Source organism: Neovison vison, chromosome 2 (genome assembly GCF_020171115.1).
Source record: "Neovison vison isolate M4711 chromosome 2, ASM_NN_V1, whole genome shotgun sequence".
NCBI lineage: Eukaryota > Metazoa > Chordata > Mammalia > Carnivora > Mustelidae > Neogale > Neogale vison.
In genome coordinates, this window is record NC_058092.1 from 125688397 (window position 1) to 125702728 (window position 14332).

At 43.6% G+C, this 14332-nt stretch overlaps 1 pseudogene; it reads left to right on the forward strand.

Moving 5' to 3' along the window:
• The first annotated feature begins 340 nt into the window (after positions 1-340).
• LOC122899211 overlaps positions 341-14332 on the forward strand; it is a 28028-nt pseudogene continuing 14036 nt past the window's right edge.

Sequence of the window (14332 nt, forward strand, 5' to 3'; positions counted from 1 at the left end):
GGAAGTTTGCCCAGTTCTGTCCTCCAGTCTGTAGAGGTCCAGAGAGCATGAGGCCTAGAAGCAGGTCTTCTTTCTCTTGGGGCCAGTCACCACTTTCAGAAGGAGTTGCTGGTGATAAGCATCAGTCACCAAGTAGACACTAAAAGTGCCTTTTTCTTACTTATTTGATGTACTTCTTAGGATGCAAGTAATTTTGTACTAGAGACGAAAAGGAGAAGTGGAGTAAGAGTGAGATCCCTCGATCCTGCTGGTGAAGATGACCCAAATTTTGTGATTAACTATGGTCACGTGGCTCTTCATTTGAAACCTTCCTGGTAACCAAAGGTTACAGGTTGTTAGGATGGACACGGAGAGAAGCCCCACAGTCATCCTCTGTTCTTCCCTTACTTTTGAGCGGGAGGGAGAAGGTCACGTGGAGTGTGGTGACCGGGAGCAGCTCCAGGAGGGTGTGCAGCAAGAAGAGTTCATGGCCATTGCAGACTATTCTGCGCTGACCAGACGCAGGTAACCCTACACACTTGCTTACAGGCAGGGGCCTCGGACCTTGGGTTCATGTTTTATGGATTTGGCTAAATGGCATGCTAGATGACAGAATCAGATAAGAATTTTGAATAAGTCATACCAAAGTTAAGTAAAGAAGTATTCAGATGTTTAGAGCCAAATGAGATCTGTGAGTGATCCTTCTTTTCCCAGACTAACAGATTCTGATGCCAAGCCTTAGGTGAAAGATACCTGGGTGAGGAATGGGGGAAGGAAGCACCTGTTGCAGTTTCTTTTTAGAAACCTTGATTTAGAACCTATTCTAGTTAATAAACATTAAGGCTATAAAATAAAAATACCGACTTGAAGATGGAGGCTCAGATGGATAAGCATCTGCCTCTTGATTTCAGCACAGGTCATGATCTCAGGGTTGTGAGGTCAAGTTCAGCACTGGGCTCCATGCTCAGTGCTCAGTGGGGAGTTTGCTGTAGGTCCTCTCTCCCACTCCCTCTGGCCTTCCTCCCACTCCCACTCTCTCTCTCTCAAATAAATAGAACTTTAAAAAAGATACTGACTTGAATGTAGTTTTTTCTACTCCAGTAAGTGAATCAGCTGCCACATAGCCGAGTTATAGCAAAGAGGCGATAGAGAAATTCTGTCTTAAGTTGATCAAAAATTTTTAATCTTTCCTTTAAAAAATATCAGTTATGCTGTGCTTTCTTTCATGTAGATATTCCACTAAAGTCTTTCAATGTTGGTATCATTTTCAGAAATTGTGAGTTTGTGTAATTACCCATTGAGTCTTTTAAAATAGCTGATTTGGGCCCCAATGGTGGGGGGGTTATCACTGAGCCACTATTGAAATACCAACTACAGGTTTTTCTTGAATTTTGACTTCTTTATATGTTTTTATCCAGCTCAGCTTTTTGAGAGGAGAAAAAATTCTCATCCTGAGGCAGACAACTGCTGATTGATGGTGGGACGAGCACACGGGCTGCTGTGGGTATGTACTTGCAAACCACCTCAGGAAGCACTTGGAGGATTGTGACCCTGAGGACACGTGGCAGGACGAGGAGTACTTTGGCAGCTATGGAACGCTGGTACGGCTGGGGCTATGGAGGTGGCAGTTTCCTGCCTCAGCTTTCGAGTTAGCTTCAGCTGGGCTGCTCCTCTTCATGGCTTAGCAAAGGGTGCACAGAAGTTTTCTTTGGCTCAGCAGGGCGTGTGGCTCCTCGGCTCTGCCATCGTGGTGCGGGAGTGGCTGTAAGACCATGAGGAAATGAGCAAACCCTTACCCTAACCAATTAAAAAATGTGAAAGCGATTCTTAGCTGGCAGACCCTACAAAATCATGTGGTGGGCTGGAGTGTCCCATGGTGGTTTAGAGATGTTATCTGAACAAAGATGATGAACTTTTCTTAATATTTAAAATAAAGTAACACATTTTATTTTAAAAATAAAATACAAAAATGTTACATAAACCAACAATAATAACTCTAAATAAATAAATAGCTTATTAGTTTTTTTAAAGTTTTTCCCCAGTTAGGACAAAGACCCATAACTGTATGGTCTAGGTAGACCCTGTTTACATCTTAAAGCTAGACAAAAACTGATGCGTGCTGAATAAACATCACAGACAGGATGTTGGGTGAAAGAAGCAAGACATGAAAGAATAACTTTTGATTCAGTTATGTAAAGTTAAATGCAGTGTCGGAAGATGTTTATGAAGGGAAGCGACCAGGGAGCTCGTTCTCTGGGAGTCAGGATGGTGGTTCCTGTTGCCAAGGCGTCTGGTGGCAGAAGCCTTAAAAATAACGGCCGTACCAACAAAGTGGGCTTCTTGGGAGAGGTGGAGGAACCGCAGGGCAGGACAAGCACCCCGTGGGGAACTGCAGGCCGGTCTGGAGAACCAAGGCCAGGAGGCTTTTAGTTAGGAAGGGGGAGTGGGTGGGGCTGTGTGGAAGGAACGCCCTCTGGAGGGCGGCGGCGGCTTTTCATTGGCAAAGTGCGGCAGTTTCTCATTGGCTGGACTGTTGCTAGGCCAAGAGAAGATCTTCCTCCTGCGGGGGTAGTAAACCTGCTTCCTTTCAGAGTCCGCCATGGTGGACTGGTAGTGAGTAGCACTGAGCCGGCCCAGCACTTGTGGCGTCCCTCTCCGCGCTCGGTGATATTGGCTTTCCTGGCTGCAGGGCCGGGCTGGGATGGTGTGGGGTGCCGGCAGGCATCTGCTGTCATTGCAGGAGTGTTCTCTGTGTAACCCACAAGCTGCAGGGCCCTTTCTCATGTACGTTCTTGGTAGGTGTGTCCCATTTCATGGTTCAACGTGTTACAGTGAAGGAAAACCCCTTGATGTATGTATACGATTAGAGCTTTCAGACTTATTTTTCTGAAAGATTTTATTTACTTACTGATTTGTCAGGAAGAGAGAGCACGCACAGGCAGGGGGAGCAGTGGGCAGAGGAAGAAGCAGACTCCTGTGGAGCAGGGAGCCCGATGTGGGACTCGATCACAGGACCCTGGGATCATGATCCGAGCTGAAGGCAGATGCCTAACTGAGGCACTCAGGCATCTGTAGAGCTTTCAGACTATCAAGAGTATCTTATTGATTTTAAAAAGGCCCTATTGGTGGTTTGCTTGAATAACAGCTTTGCCCCACGACAAGCAGTGCTCTAATGGGTTTTCTCTTATAGAAATCTTGCTAAACTTCTGCTAGAATTTCTCTTGGGTAAATTTGTAGGGTGTATGCATTTTTTCACTTTGGCGGGTTTTGCCAGTTTCCCCTCCAGAAAGATTGGCAATTGTATACCACCAGTGTACATGAATCCTCGTTTCCCAACCACACATCGCTAAAGTAAATACAGATCTCTCATCTTAAAGGTGAAACATGGTATTTCTTGATTTTGATTTCCATTTTTAAAGTCAGATTGGTCATCTTCTATATTTTGTTGGCCTTTTCTATTTCTTCTTCTTTTTGGTAAACTTTCATATAATTTGCTCATTTTTCTTTTTATTTTTGTCAGCTTATATGTACACCTTAGCAACCTAGTTCTGACTTTCTGTCAAGGTGGACTATTCAGGTGGGATGGCTGAATATTGATTGTGTCTCCTCTGACCCTCAGTCTTTTGTTTCTCAGTGCTGAGTGTCTTTGTGACACTCATGGGCTCATGAAGGCCCTGTGCAGACTTCCTATCTGTGCTGACAAGGTCTGGGTAGCTTCAGTGTCTGCCTTGCAGCCAAACTATATCTACACTGGGTGCTCTGTAGCTCGAAACCTGAAAAATTGGGCGTGGGGGCCAGTGTTGTGAGTGCAGCCCTTCTGGGCTCTGACTTCCACCCATGATTTCATGAACCATTTGGAGGAGCCTTTCTTTTTTTTCTCTGGGGATTGGCGTGATTCCCATGGGGTGTTATGTTATCTTGGGTTTCATGTGTTTTCCTCCCTCTGGACATGGCTGGAGACCTTGAGCTCACCCTTGTGGGTTCGTCAGCTCCCTCCAGAGCTCTAGTTTCATGAGGGGCCAGTGAGCCTCCTCTGGCATCTCTCTTGGTGGATACTTGGCCAAGTGATAACTGGTGGGGAATTTGGTGGTTCCTCCTGTCTCCTGTGGGAACAGTGGTCAGGAGGGCAGTGTCTGCTCCACTTCCTGAGTGGTCTACCTGCCTGTGTGTTCATCCGGCTCTTGGGGAGATATAGGGTGAAGCCGTAGGTAGCATCACACTGAACTGAAAGGATTCCAGAAAATTCCATTTCATTTCTTCACTGTTGTGTTTTTATACGCCAGCATATTTAGGTCTTCGGGATTTGTGTTTTTTTTTTCTTTTTTGCTTGTATTTTTAGGCATGTGTGGTGGGCTCAAGGGGATTATTAGCTCAGACTCTGATATTCCTTCTTAAACCAGAGCTCAGCACAGTTCATATTATAGGCAGTGATTCCTAATGTGTATTTCCTCTAGAAACTTCACTTGGAAATGTTGGGAGACCAGCCGCGGACAACTAAATACCACAATTTATCATGCAAAATAAAGAATCCCTGAACAATAAAGTGATTCTTGATGTCGGCTGAAGAATGGGGATCATCAGCCTCTTTTGTGCCCACTATGTGCAGCCTAAAGCCATGAGTAAGAAACAGCTCTCCTTCAGTAGCTTCAAGCTGAGTCTGGGGACGTGTCATTCGCATGCAAAGGCATCATGTTGGTGAAATGGGCAATGTGTTCTTGTGGGCTGAGCTTGTCGGCTGTCATGACCTCGGCCTGCTTAGTCAACAGCAGCACCGAGTAGAGTAGAATAGAGCAGAGAATATCAGAGTTGCGTGCGGTCGGATGTTTTTTGTAACATGCTTATCAGCTAGAGGAACACGTGTCTGTGTGCTGGGGCTGGGCCGCTTGTGTAGGTCACAAGCATTATCCCTGTGTTATCCCTGTCCATGTGTTATCCATGTGTTATCCCTGCACCAAGCAAGGACCACCTGGCAGGGACAGGACAGACCTCTCTCCATGATGCATGCTGGGGTCCCTTCTCCTCTTCCCTGCAGAGCATGTGTGAGGCCCCAGAGTTGAAGCCTCTGAAATGCCCCTGACACAGGTGGGTGAAATTCTAGTTTATATGGGAAACTGCAGGACAGTGATCACTGGAATTAAGATGCTATCAGAACAAAAACGTAACACTCAGGACCTTCCAGTGACAACCTGGGCTTGAAGCCATCTCAGCCGCTGGTACCCTTAAAGTCCGACCATTCTCAGGGTTGTGTGGGAAACTCCGGAGTATGTGGCTGTGTGTATGGGAGCTGGGTCACAGTGTCTGACCCACAGGGCCTCTGCGACGGGTACCTGGTGTGCATGCAGACTCTTCTGTCCTCCGGCAGTCCCCATCTGTTTTAGGCAGAAGGTGGAGTTAAGATGGGAGGTACCTCCCTTGTCTGGGCTCGTGTTGGAGATCTGTCCCTGCTATCCAGCACACCTCTTTCCTTCTGTTGCTGTTTTCTTTGAGGCTGCCTCTGGCTTGGCTGGAGCCTTGGGCCCAGGGAGAGTGGATGCCAGCCTGCTCTGTGGGTGGGACTCTTGCTGATGGTCCTTCTGTGACATGCAGATGTATGCAGTGGAAGCCAGTGAGATGGCCCAGCACACAGGGCAGCTGGCCATGCAGAATGGCTTTGCCGACATCATCACTGTGTTCAAGCAGAAGGTGGCGGATGTGGTGCTGCCAGAGATGGTGGACGTGCTGTTGTCCAAGTGGATGGGGACCTGCCTGCTAGTAAGGGGCACCGGGCCACGGGGGATGGCCGTGGATGGCCGCTGGGTCATGCAGGATGGCCGTGGATGGGTGCTGGGCCATGTGGGATGGCCGTAGATTGTGCCAGGGAAGTGCAGATTCCATGGAGGGGTGTGAACTGGATCTGGAGGTGCTGTTGTGAGCAGAACATCTTGGGGAAAGCCATGGCTGTCGTGCTGAATGAAACCACCTGGTGATTGTCAGGGTACTGTCTTCTATTTTGTGCCAGATGGCCATGAGCCACGACGCCCTGCCATCCATGATGTGGACGGACCTTGAAGGAATTATGCTAAGTGAAGTAAGTCAGACAGAGACATATTTTATGGTCTCATTTATACGTGGAATCTAAAACCAGCAAAACAAAACTCACCCACCAGACTCCTAGAAAAAAGATCAAATTTGTGGTTAGTGGAAGGAGGTAGGGTGAGGGGAGAAAAAATTGGAGGACTGTGGTTGAAAGGTACAGACTTTCAGGTACCACACAGGTGAACACTGAGGCCATCAAATACAGTGTGGCAACCCCAGTGACACTGCTGTGAGATGCATGAGACAGTCTTACCAGAGGACCGTTGAACTTCAAAAACATGGGTTTGAACTCTGTGGGCTCTGTTATACATGGGATTTTTTTTTATAAATATAGGACAGTGTTTTATGATTTTAACATTTTCTTTTCTCTAGCTTACTTTGTCAGAACGCAATACACAGTACAAATAACGTAAAATGTCTGTTGACTGTTTATGCTCCTGTTAAGGCTTCAGGTCAGAGTAGCCTATTAGAAATCTAGTTTTCAGGGAGTCAAAGGTTCTGAGTGGATTTTTGACTGTGTGGGATGTCAGTGTCTTAATCCTTGCTTGTCCCAAGGTCAGCTATAGATCTAAGGATTGTTTTTAACTATTTTTTTAAGATTTTATTTATTTATTTGACAGAGATCGCAAGTAGGCAGAGAGGGAGGCAGAGAGAGAGGGGGAAGCAGGCTCCCCGCTGAGCAGAGAGCCTGATGCAGGGCTCGATCCCAGGAGATCTAAGAGTTTTTATCACAAGGTGAAGTTTTTCTATCTTTTCAATGTCTCGGTAGGAGGTGATAGATAACCCTGTTGTAATCGTTTAACGATGTATGTAAACCAAATCACTGGTCTGTACACCTTCAACTTGTAATAATCTTAGAGAAAAGCCATAGGTTGGTGGAATAAAAAAAAAAGGCACAAAAAAACAGCTACAACATGAATCCAGCTTTGTTTTTAAAAAATCATACATACTGGTGCCCTCGGTTAAATGTCTGACTCGGTTTGGGCTCGTGTTGTGATCTCAGGGTTCCGAGACCGAGCCCTGCACTGGCCTCCCTGCTGAGCGTGGAGTCTGCCTGAGACTCTCTCCTCCTCTTCCCCTGTTCCTTGTGCACTCAGGCTCTCTGTCTCTCCAATGCATAAATTACAAAAGAAAATCATATGTAGCCATGACCTTGCTTTAGTTCCTGGTAAGATGGAGTAAAGCACACCCCACCCTGTCTGTTCCATGTAATGCAGCTTTCGGTCCAAGACAGGGCTCAGGGAGACGCTGTTGCAGGACTTGGAACGACATATAGGAGCAGGAAGGCTGTGAAGGAAGACCAGGGTTTGAAGTACACTGAGCTGGTTTTGAGTTCATTGTTATTCTTCCTCTGGCTCTCTCCCCCCAGACACAGCTTCAGAAATTTAGATGAAAACATCCATTCTTCTGAAAACTGCAACCTTCCATATTAACCCACTATGAAGTAGTTAACCTGAATAATGAAATAACTAGTAAAGATATTGAACTTACAGTTGAAGACCTACTGAAGAGAAATCTGTAGCCCTAAATTATTTCACTGGTGAAATGTATGAAAACATTCTAGGAAAGAATAACACCGTATCTGAAGAGTGTCTTTCAGAAAATGGAAGAGGACAGACTTCCCAGCTCTCTTGGTGAGACCTGCATGACCTGAATACCAAATCCTAACCAAAAACCCAACCCAGTAACTCTTGTTCATCAATGCAGAAGTCCTCAGGAGTACTAGCAAGTGTAACCCCGCAGTACACAAAAGGAATAACATTCTGGGGGCACCTGGGTGGCTCAGTGGGTTAAGCCGCTGCCTTCGGCTCAGGTCATTATAAAATGAGGATCTCAGGGTCCTGGGATCGAGTCCCACATCGGGCTCTCTGCTCAGCAGGGAGCCTGTTTCCCTCTCTCTCTCTCTCTCTCTCTCTCTGCCAGCCTCTCTGCTTACCTTTGATCTCTCTCTGTCAAATAAATAAATAAAATATTTTAAAAAATGGAATAACATTCTAACAGAGAAGAGGTTATCTTTGGAATTGAAGGCTGGTTCACTATTTAAAGATGAATCTGTGGGGGATGCCTGGGTAGTGGCTCAGGTGTTGGGCATCTGGCTTCAGCTCGGGTCATGATCCTAGGGTCCTGTGGGGCTCCCTGCCCAGTGGGAGGCCTGCTTCTCTCTCTCCCACTCCCCTGCTTGTGTCCCCCCTCTCTCTGTCTCTCTATCTCTGTCATATTAAAAAATAATCTGTGTAATCTACATTAACATATGAACAGTTTACAAGATAAAACATGACTCTATCAGTTAATGCACAAAGGGTTTGGCGACATTCAAAATATTTTTAAAATTTCTACAGAGATTTCTTCTTTGATCCTGTATTTGTTTTTTTTTAGAAATACTTTTTTCATTTATCCACTGTTGTTTGATTATCCAGCTATCTTTCTGTTCTTGATTTCAAGTTTAACTTTGTTAAAACTGTGGTCTGAGAGCAGACATTTTATGATTTCTCTTCTTTTACATTTGTGAAGATGTGTTTTATGGCCCAGAAGGTGTGTCTCTTGGAGAGCTCTCCGTGGGGACGCAAGAAGGAGAGAACGTGTCTCTTGGAGATGTTCCATGGGTGCCCGGGCAGGAGAGAGCATGTCTCTTGGAGAGCGCTCTGTGGGAGCCTGAGAAGGACAGAATGTATCTTACAGAGAGTGCTCCTGGAGGCTGGGAAGGTGGTGTATTCTGCCCTTGGATGAAGCGGTTTGTAGATGTGCAGCACATCCCGGTAGATGGTGGTGGTGAGTTCACCATGTCCTTGCAGAATTTCTGCCTGTTGGATCTGTTCTCTGGGACAGGGCCACCGGCTTCTTCTCTCTCCTTGCAGCTCTCTTTTTTTCCCCTCACACATGGTGCTCTGTTGTTAGGGTGTATAAAGTCTTGTTGGAGAATTGACCCCTTCGTCATTAGGTTATGCCCCTTTTTATCTCTGATAACTTCCTTCCTCTGAAGTCTGCTCTGTCTGAAATTAACAAGTTACTCCTGCTTTTTTTGGATCAGTGTTAGCATCGTATGTCTGTCTCTGTCCATTTATTTTAAATTCTAAATATCAGTGTATCTATTTGTTCATTTTATTATTAACTTAAAAAATATTTCAGTAATCTGTATACCCCATGTGGGGCTTGAACTCATGACCCTGAGATCTAGAGTTGCACACTCTTCTGACTGAGCCAGGCGGGTGCCCCGTCAGTGTATTTGGAGTTTCTTAGAGATAGCACCTAGTTCAGTCTTAGATTTTTTTTTTAATTTTTAATTTTTTATTGTTTTATAAACATATGAATATTTATCCCCAGGGGTACAGGTCTGTGAATTGCAAGGTTTACACACTTCACAGCACTCACCAGAGCACATACACTCCCAATGTCCTCGGTCTTTGTTTTTGAACCACTCTGATAATCTCTGTCTTTTAATTGGTATATTTAAACCATGGACATTCAAAGTGTTTGTTAATATAGTCAATTAATTTATACACCATATTGTTACTGTGTTCTATTTGTTGTTCTTTGTTCCTGTTTTTTTCTTACACTCTTTTTCTTTTTATGTTTTTTAAGCAAATAAATAAAGGGGATAATTAGCATAAATTAAGGGTGAGTAAATTTAATCCACAGAAGCTTGTTGGTTTAGAACCTGACATGAACATGCCTTGATAATGTAAGCAAGATTCATATTTTCATAAATTGATGTTATATTCACTTTGTAGACCATTTACAGATTTTTAAAAAAAATTCTCAGTTGTAATCTCTCTTGAAGCTCACTTTTTTTAATTTTTAATTTTTAAAATTATTTTCAGTGTACCAGAATTCACTGTTTATGCACCATACCCAGTGCTCCATGCATGATGTTCCCTCCTTAATCCCCACCACCAGGGTCACTCAAGCCCACACCCACCTCCCCTCCAAAACCTTTAGATTGTCACTCAGAGTCCACAGTCTCTCATGGTTCGTCTCCCCCTCCAATTTTCCTCAACTCCCTTCTCTCCATCTCCCCATGTCCTCTGTGTTATTCCTTATCCTCCACAGTAAGTGAAACCATATGATAATTGACTCTCTCTGTCTTATTGATTTCACTCAGCATAATCTCTTCCAGTCCTGTCCATGTCACTACAAAAGTTGGGTATTCATCCTTTTTGATGGAGGTGTAATACTCCATAGTGTATATGGACCACATCTTCCTTATCCATTCGTTCATTGAAGGTCATCTTGGTTCTTTCCACAGTGTGGTGACCATGGCCATTGCTACTATGGACATTGGGGTACAGATGGCCCTTCTTTTTGCTACTTCTGTATCTTTGGGGTAAATACCCAGGAGTGCAATTGCAGGGTCATAGGGAAACTCTATTTTTAAATTCTTAAGGAATCTCCACTCTGTTTTCCAAAGAGGCTGCACCAACTTGCTTTCCCACCAATAGTGTAAGAGGTTTCCCCTTTCTCCATATCCTCTCCAACACACAGTTTCCTGTCTTGCTAATTTTGGCCATTCTAACTGGTGCAAGGTGGTATCTCAGTGTGGTTTTGATTTGAATCTCCCTGATGGCTAATGATGATGAACATTTTTTCATGTGTCTGTTAGTCATTTGTAGGTCTTCATTGGAGAAGTGTCTGTTCATGTCTTCTGCCCCTTTTCTGACATGATTATCTGTTTTGTGTGTGTTGAGTTTGAGGAGTTCTTTATAGATCCTGGATATCAACCTTTTTCTGTACTGTCATTTGCAAATATCTTCTCCCATTCCGTGGGTGGCCTCTTTGTTTTCATGACTGTTTCCTTTGTTTTGCAGAAGCTTTTGATATTGATGAAGTCCCAAAAGTTTATTTTCGCTTTTGTTTCCTTTGCCTTTGGAGACATAACTTGAAAGAACTTGCTGTGGCTGATATTGAAGAGATTACTGCCTATGTTCTCCTCTAGGATTCTGATGGATTCCTGTCTCACGTTGAGGTCTTTTATCCATTTTGAGTTTATCTTTGTGAACGGTGTAAGAGAATGGTCGAAGAGAATGGACATATAGCTGTCCAGTTTTCCCAGCACCATTTACTGAAAAGACTATCTTTTTTACACTGTATATTTTTTCCTGTTTTGTCGAAGATTATTTGACCATAGAGTTGAGGGTCCATATCTGGGCTCTTTACTCTGTTCCACTGGTCTATGTGTCTGTTTTTATGCCAGTCCCATGCTGTCTTGGTGATCACAGCTTTGTAGTAAAGCTTGAAATCAGGTAACGTGATGGCCCCAGTTTTATTTTTGCTTTTCAACATTTTTTTTTTTTAGCAAGTCAGGGTCTCTTTTGATTCCATACAAATTTTAGGATTATTTGCTCCAGCTCTTTGAAAAATACTGGTGGAATTTTGATCAGAATGGCATTAAAAGTATAGATTGCTCTGGGCAGTATAGACATTTTAACAATGTTTATTCTTCCGACTCAAGATCATGGAATGCTCTTCCATCTTTTTGTGTCTTCTTTGATTTCTTTCATGAGTGTTCTGTAGTACCTCGAGTACTTTACCTCTTTGCCTCTTTGGTTAGGTTTACCTATTTGGTTAGGTTTATTCCCAGGTATCTTATGGTTCTTGGTGCTATAGTAAATGGAATTGATTCTCTAATTTCTCTTTGAAGCTCACTTCTTTTTCTGTAATCTGTTTATCTGTTGTCTATCTTCTCTTGCATTGAGGTATAATTAGGAAATCGTAAGATAGCAAAGTGTGCAGTTTGATCACTTGGTGTTTGTGTACATTACCGACAGCTTTCCCATTGCCCCACTACCCCATTGAGTTAACACGTCTGTCACCTCCCCGTGATGGTGTTGTCATCTGTAGTCACCAGTGTATATAATATATACCCAGACCTCACTCATTTTATAATTGATAGTTTTTTGCCAGTGTCTCCCTATTTTACTCACCCCTGAGCTCCTGGTAACCACTTTTTTACTTTCTGTTTCTATGGGTTCAGTTAAAAAAAATATTTTTAGAATATCTGTAAGTGATAGGATGCAGTGTCAGTCTGTCTCTGTGTGGCTTACTTCAGTAGCAGAAGGCCCTCTAGCATCATCCGTGTTCCTGCAGACGGCAGGCTTTCCTTCATCCCAGGGATGAGGGGTTCCCCGTCGTGTTTGTCTGTGTCTAGAGTGTGTGTCACATGGTCTCAGTTATGTATCTCCCACTTTTTCTTTGATCCGTTCATCTGTCAGTGCATCCCCAGACTGTTGTCCTGTCTTGCTTATTGTGAACACAGGAGCACAGACAACTCTCTGAGAGAGTGGTTTTGTTTCCTCTGGATATAATCCGGAAGTGGGATTGCTGGGTCTCATGGTGTTTCTAGTTTTGATTTCCTGATCCTCCACACGGGTTCCCACAGTGGCTGTGCCAGTTTACGTTCCCACCAGTGGTTCGAGAGCCTGCCCTTTTCTGCATATTCTTGCCAACATCTGCTATATGTTGTATTATTTTAAATATTAATTTATTTATTTTAGAATAAGGGAGAGAGAGCACAGGGGGGAGAGGCAGGGGGAGAGAGAGAGATGCAGACTCCCCGCTGAGCACGGAGCCTGACATGGGACTCAGGCCCACGACCCTGACATCATGACCTGAACCGAAACTAGGAGTCAGATGCTCAACTGACTTTACCACCCGGTCCTTCCTCCTGTTGTCTTTTTGATAATTGATGTAAGGGGTATGATGTCACACCTCAGTGTGGTTTTGATTTGCATTTCCTGATGCTCAGTGACACTGAGCACCTTTTCATATGTCCGTTGCCCTTCATATGACTTTGGAAAACAAGTCCCATTGTCCAATGAAAATATTTTTTTTTTCTCTTGGGTTGTATGAGTTCCTTGTATGTTTTGGGTTTTCACCCCTTGTTGTGTGAAACTTTATCTTTTTGTTGTTGATGATTTCCTTTGCTGTGCAGAAGCTTTTCAGTTTGATGTAGCCCCACTTGTTTATTTTTGCTTTTGTTGTCTTTGCTTTTAGTGTCTCATCCAAAAAACCACTGGCACGGTCAGCGTCAGGGAGCTTATTCCCTGTGTTTGCTTCTAAGAATCTTTTGGTTTTAAATTTTATAATCAAGTCTCTAATCCATTTGGAGTTGATTTTTGTGTGTATTGTAAGACAGTGCTCCTGTTCACTCTTGGGCGAGCAGCAACCTGGTTTTCGCAGCACCATCTCGAAGACTTTCTACTCTCCACATTGTCTGTTCTCGGCTTCTTTGTTGCAAATTAATTGATCACATATGCATGGGGTAATTTCCGGACTCTCTGTTCTGTTCCGTTGACTTATGTGTCTGTTTTTATGGCAGTACCATATTGTTTTGATTACGACAGCTTTATAATACAGTTTGAACCCAGGAAATGTGATGTCTCCGGCTTCAGTCTTCTTTCTCAAGATTGCTGTGTTCAGTTGGAGTCTTTGGACCGCTTTTCCTATTTCTGTGAGAAATGCCATTAGGATTTCGATAGAGATTGAATTGAATCTGTAGATTGAGGAGTGTAGAAAGGTAAACAATTATGATTCTTCCTGTCCATGAGCAGGGGATGTCTTTCTGTTCATTTGTGTCTTCTTTAATTTCTTTCTTCATTGTCTTTTTTACTCCCCTTGGTTAAATTTATTTTGAGGTATTTTGAAATTATTATTATTTTAAAAGATATTATTTATTCATTTGACAGAGAGAGATCACAAGTAGGCAGAGAGGTAGGCAGAGAGAGAGAGAGAGGGAAGCAGGCCCCTTGCTGAGCAGAGAGCCCGATGCTCAGGACTCAGAGCCTGATCCCAGGAACCTGGGATCATGACTTGAGAGGAAGACAGAGGCTTTAACCCATTGAGCCACTCGGGCACCCCAAGGTATTTTATTATTTTTGATGGAACTGTACATGAGATTATTTTCTTAATTTCTCTTTCTCATAGTTTATTGTTAGTGTATAGAAGCACAACTGATTTTTGCATATTAATGTCATGTTCTGCAGCTTTATTGAATTTGTTATTCTAATGGTTTTTCTGGTAGAATCTTTAGAATTTTCTATATATAATACGTCATCTGCAAATAGAGACAGTTTTACTTCTTCCCTTCTGCTTTGGATGCTTATTAAATTTCTTTTCTTTGCCTGATTGCTGTGGCTAGGACTTTCAGGACTATGTTGAATGAAAATGGTGAGAGAGGACATGCCTGACTTTCATGTGATCTTATAGGAAAGCTTTCTGCTTTTCACTGTCGATTATGGTGCTAGCTCTAGGCTTGACATATGTGGCTTTTATTATGTTGTGGGAT